The sequence below is a fragment of the Rhinolophus sinicus genome, chromosome 2 (genome assembly GCF_057876585.1).
Source record: "Rhinolophus sinicus isolate RSI-liver-muscle chromosome 2, RSI-T2T, whole genome shotgun sequence".
In the NCBI taxonomy this organism is placed as follows: domain Eukaryota; kingdom Metazoa; phylum Chordata; class Mammalia; order Chiroptera; family Rhinolophidae; genus Rhinolophus; species Rhinolophus sinicus.
In genome coordinates, this window is record NC_142502.1 from 179722044 (window position 1) to 179728043 (window position 6000).

At 42.8% G+C, this 6000-nt stretch overlaps 1 long non-coding RNA gene across 1 annotated transcript in view; it reads right to left on the reverse strand.

Annotated features, from left to right (window-relative positions):
* LOC109456032 (uncharacterized) overlaps positions 1 to 2933 on the reverse strand; it is a 249852-nt gene extending 246919 nt beyond the window's left edge. The window contains exon 1 of the long non-coding RNA XR_016020501.1: positions 2765 to 2933. This is a non-coding gene — a long non-coding RNA (uncharacterized LOC109456032). The remainder of the gene's footprint in view (positions 1 to 2764) is intronic.
* Between the last annotated feature and the right edge of the window lie 3067 nt (positions 2934 to 6000).

Below are 6000 nucleotides of genomic sequence, written 5' to 3' on the forward strand. Positions count from 1 at the left end.
CTGTTTCAAAAGTCAAGTGAATTAGTAGAAGTGAATCTGGTTTATAAAATATAATGAAATGGGCAAATATGTAATTCTATAGAAAGAACAATGAGTTCCGGATGACCCTGAGCAATTTGGCTCACTTTTCTGAGTTCCACTGTCCACGTCTACGAAATGGGTTGAATAATATCTTCCTCCGCAGGTTGTGCAGTATAATATTTTTGAAATATCTGAAAATCACAGTCATTTAATTAACAGTTCTTGTATGATCATATGTGTTATTATTGTTATTTCTGCTAAATTATTACTGAAATAAAAATTAGGGTTATTAATAAGTAGGGTTAATGTACAGAAACGAAACAGAGAACATGCTCCTTGCTCCTTTGGCAAGAGCTGTCTTTGGAACAGGTTGTCTTGTTCCAACCTGGGGGCACAGACCAGGTCAAGCTCATATGTGTGAGTACAAAGGGAGAGGCCGACAGGTGAGCCTTGCTCTGCACTAGCATCATCAGGAATCTTTCCTCCTGGTTCAAGGTCTCCTTTGAGGTCTTTGCATGGAGTGGCCCCCTCCCACAGGCACATTCAACAAACCTCTGGAGGTCTTGGATCCTCTGTCCCACTTCCAAAGTGACCGGGCTGCTGCTCTTAGGCCCGGCCATGGTCCCACAACCATCTAGCTTTAGCTGACGCATTGCCCCTGGCCCCACAGCTGGCTCAGAGGTGAGAAATGCCCAACACATAAAACACAGCCATGGCCTGGCAAAGCCAAGTTTACCTTTTGCAGGAATTACACCTTAGTGAAATGAGTCGCATGCCTAAAGATCTGACCTCTCTCGGGCTTGGGACAACAGAGATTGATTACCAACCCCTCGCTGTGACCTGGAGCCCTGATACAGATAAGCAGACAGGCAGTGCCCGCTCTCTCTCTGGGCTTGCCCGAATAACCAAAATGACAATCATTACCTAAGAAATGAAATGATTTAGCTCATCTCAGAACTTTTTTAGTTGATTAATCATTTGTATCTGTTCTAAGTGCTCAACTCAATGTTACAAGGGTAAAAATGTGTACTTTCAAGGAGCTGACAATCAGGTTATATTTTGCTTGAAAAGTTTTCACCAAGCAGTTTTTATTTTTTTTATTTTTATTTTTCTTTTGCTTTCTTTTGTTTTTCTACTCATGGACTTACTCATCTGAATTGAAATTGTTAGGTTGTTAGGTAATGTGTTACTGCACACTGAACTTCTTCCCAAGGATTCTAAAGAACAAAAACAAACTTTATATAACTTCTGTACATTGTCTTCCAAATCAAGGAACTTGGCCTCTGTTCTGTCACCATCTGGTTATGGGACCTAGTTACTTCCTTTCTCTTATTTTATGTATCTGAAAATTTAGGGAGATGCATTAGAGATCTTTAAGGTCCTATTCAGGACTATGATCTGGAATTCTTCCAATAGAGCCCCTCCTTATAGGATCACATCTCCTCCCATGCCTTCCCCATCAAAAGCCAGTTTTCCGGACTGGTGGGCAAAAACGGTATTCAGAGAATAATTCTGGTTGCAAAGCTGTGCAGTGCCGAGAATTTCAAGAATCAAGATAGCAATAATACTAAGCCCAACAACATTTTACACAAAGCATTTGAACAGTGCTTTATTCCTTTCAAAGGACCACACATTCATTGACCCATTCTATCCATGGTGAACCAGAGTAATACATTTCATCAGTGACATGCAGAATAAGCCAGCCTGCTGCAAACAGAGAGTCATAAAACCCCTATTAAGTGTATATTAAAATTCTAACTGTGCCAGCTGTTGCAGACAGCCAAAATTGAACTTTACTTTCCTTCTGCACCAAATGTTGCCCTTCGCATATGAGGCCAGACAAGGCAGAACAGACAAATCCATAAATACTTGAGCTTTGGTATAATCCAGAAAATTCCAAAAAAAAACACACAAAAAAACACACTAAGATAAAAACAAAGTTGTTGATTTCTGGAAGTCCCTGCCTTCTCTGGACCACAGTTTCACCATCTGTAAATTGGGGGAGGGGGTGTAAACAGCTCAGGTCCCTTCTTGTTTTACCATTCTAAGAGCTCTCACTGTATCACAGCCTCCATGATCTAAACAGACTCCTGTTTCTCTTTTCCTACCTCTCACCCACATAAAGACAGGAGTGGATGGCAGCCCGCATTTTGACTGTGGCTACAGTAAGGGGTCTAGAGAGGCATTGCCACGAAGTAGAAACATCTTTAGACTTCATTCAGGAGTCAAGGGTGTCTTAATCCAGCCCTGACCTGGACTGAACAAGAGCAAGCACCCCTTATTGAATAATGAACAATTTCCATGTGCTAGGTACTGCACTGGATGCTTTTGTTTAACTCATGCAAAGCCATGAGAGGTAGGTATCATTAGCCCCATTTTACAGATGAGAAAACCAAAGCTCAGAAATGCTAAACAACTGGTTCGAGAACCTGAACCAGTAAGCAGCAGAGCCAGAACTGTGTACACCCCACCCTCCTAGGAATCATTTACTCCTTTCTGTATCGCAATTTCTCCCCTATAGAATGGAATCACTGGAACTTACTTTATTTTGAACCTGCTTTATCAGAAAAGGTAATGATTAAATTGGCAAAAAAAAAAAAGAAAAGAAAAGAAAAAACTTTGAAGAAACAACTGATAAATCAGGAGAAATGGTTATGTCCTATTAAAGGAAATTATGTCCCCCAACAGCTAATTGCATCCTCGAAAGTCCTCATTCCCTGGCAGAGCCCTAATAAAAACTCACCGGTCTGAGGCTGGGGCGCAGGATGGGACAGCAGCTGCCAGAGAACACTTCTGCATTGTCCCAATTCCCCGGGCTTCACTTTTGTTCCCACCAAGTGGCCAGGTTAGCAAGACATGACTTTTCTCTGTAGTTGTGTGGTCTCTGTATCCACAAATTCTCTCAGTCTCGTTCATCCTAAACACAAACAAGTTATCTCAGTCTCATTCATTCTAAACATTTCCTCTAAGAAACACCCCCAAGAAAAGTGCATGCTTTGACCAAAACAACATACAGGAGCTCTAAAGCGAAAGGGGAAACAAACCCACACACTTGTTAAAGGAAGTAGCTCTTGTTGACCCCAAGAAATAAGATACCTACCAAGAAGGGCTCCTGTGGCTAACTGGGCTCACAGTTAAAAACAGCCTAGCAGCTGTTTCTAAACAGGGGCCTCTCACAAAAGTTGCTTCTGGGAGAAGCCCGCTGTAAGCTGCCCGCCTAGACACTAAACTGCCTGCCTATACTGTGTTTCTGCCAACTGAACCAGCTCTTATAAGGGAGTTCCTGGAATTATATTTCAACCAATAGGACTGAGACTTTCCTTATCCAATCAGAACCATGCAGCTATATATGCCCCCCCAATATCTTCACCAACCAATCAGAGCAGCTCTATTCTGACCAATCAGGACAGTGACTTTTGGACTACTGCAACTGCAAGGATTTAGAGTCCTCATTGCCTAAGGATGGACCAATTAGGAACCATGGGCAGGGACTTCACTTGATATAAATTAGCTCCCCTTTATCTCGGGGAGCACACCTTCCTTTTCCACTGAAGGCTGCCTCTTTCCTGCTGGAGCTGAAACACTGAAGCCCTCTTGCTGGAGCTGAGTGGAGCAGAGCTTTCAAGTCAGAGGGCCGTCTTGCAGTTCTTGCAGGCTCTTGTATGCTCTTCCACAGCTGTACTGTCTTATAATTGAGCTGTTACACTCTTGAGCTGTTCTGCAGCTGTGCTCATCACAATTGAGTTGTTTACACTGAATAAAGTTTCCTTCTTCACTGCACCCCAAATTGGAGATTTCTGTTGGCATTGAATTGGCATCAACGACCATTTGTTGACACTACACAGCTATACTCAAAAAAATCTACCTGCTGGCTTTCAAAAACATTAAGCACCACCTTATATTTCATTGTTCGGCTTACCTAATGGTGACCAGGTAAGCAAAATTTCAGCTCCACTGAGAACTAATTAGTATGGTACTTCAGAGGTTGCTCATTTATTAATTACGAAGTATCACTCAGATGGGAGATAATACCAGTGTTTTCAGTGAGAAGAGTAGCTGGTCAGAAGTGAGTGGCTCCAAGTCTCATCTTTAGTAAATGACTGAGCTGACCAAGAACCCAGGTCTTCTAACACTGTGCACCCATCCATCACTCCCTGAGCCTTCTAGTCGTCACCTGCGAGGTGACCTGCGAGGTCCAATGACAATGCCTACTTTGGTGCAGATGCTGATTTTCTACCAAAGTAGAAGTTTTGCACGTGTGGGGACAGAGTCCCAGAGAGCAGTTTCCATGCTCTGGACCTCACGTAGAAAGGTGCTGGCTCGGGTAGTAGATGGCCATCAGCTGTAACCAGTTAGCCATTAGCCACTAGTATAACTGCTATGGTTACACTAGGAGGTTGATTGGTTGGTTGGCAGAGAAGCAGATGGCAGGTTGCACACGGTGTGGAGCCTGCTTCCTGTGTCTCCAACCCAGCCACCAGGGAGATTATAGTGGTATGAACCCCCTATCTATGGCTCCATGGGTGTCCCTTGTTGGCCTCATCATGTCCTGCGTTCTTGTACGGGGAGCGGGACCAGAGTCCCTGCATGACAGCATGATATTTGCCTCTCTCTTGTAAGCACAAACATTCATTATGAAACTTGCTGCTGTGAGGGGCACAATCTAGCAATTCCATGGAGTAAAGCAGGAAGGACCCTGTCTCCTCTGTGACCATAGAATCATTGTGCTAATATTGGACTATATACTTCTTGGCTTCTTTTTCTTAGAAAGTAAACAAATACATATTATGTGTATGCCTCTAGTTTGGGGATAACTGTCATCCACCACTGAACATGAACCTCATCAATATTCCTGCCTCACAGGATTCTTATCAGAATAGGAGAAGGTAATAAATGTCATTAGATGTCAAGTGCAGATAGAACATATTTCCCTTTTATCAGAGTGTCCACTGTATATCTGTGTGTGTTGGTATGTGTGCACGTGTATTTTATAAGACATTATATGGTATTGTATACAACCTTACTGTGTCTTCTACAGGGCAGAGATCTCATATGATTCTTTGAACTACAGGTGTCAAGCACATTACCTGCAACAAAGAATCTTCACGAGTTGAAAACATACCCTGAAGGGGCCACATAAAGTGTAAGAGTTGGTGCAAAAGCAAGGACTTAAAGTCATCATTGTTATTTCAGTTTTGGTTTTCACCCTCGGGAGCTTCCTGCACGAAATCTGAAAGTGCACCCCCCCACACAGAGGACAAGATGAGATGGGAGAATGAAACAGGACACTTTGAATTGGTAGGTGGCAGGCTTAATAAACAATGGAACTTACATATGAGGCTTGTCTTTGGGGACACAGGACGAGTAGATCCCCACACTCACCCACCAGACTCTTAAGTGTTTATAGTGAGGCCTTAACTGGGTTCAGTCACATATTCAGCCAGATGGTCTCACAACACATTGCTCTCTCCAAGCCCCATCCTTGAAAATGGCTCCCACTATGGGAATGATGGGTGGAGAGTACATTCCAAGGACAGGGGAGGAGTGAGGAGCCTCTGATTGCCGGGGTCCAACTCACACACAGGTCAACCAGCGGTCACCTGCTCTAGATGACCTCCTCCAACATTTAGGACACAGCATATTGAACCAGAGAAAATCTAAGATGAACAAAGTATTACCTTCTCATCCTTCTGTAATATGGGAAGACTTGTGACTACTTGAATAAATGTTATGCATTTAGTCTCAATAATTCAACTGATTATATTTCAAATGGAAATCAGTAATCCAATGCAAACACAGAGTAATTTCAGACTAATCATTCTTTCTTACTAAGACAGAATACAAGAGCAGATCTACTGTCCAAAATACCATAAGCTGAGAGAAGAACACACTGGGAACCATTTAAGGCCCATGGGTGACTAGAGAACAGGAGGAAGTGGTACTCACTTTTAAGAATGACTCTAAATGTACAGAAAAAAA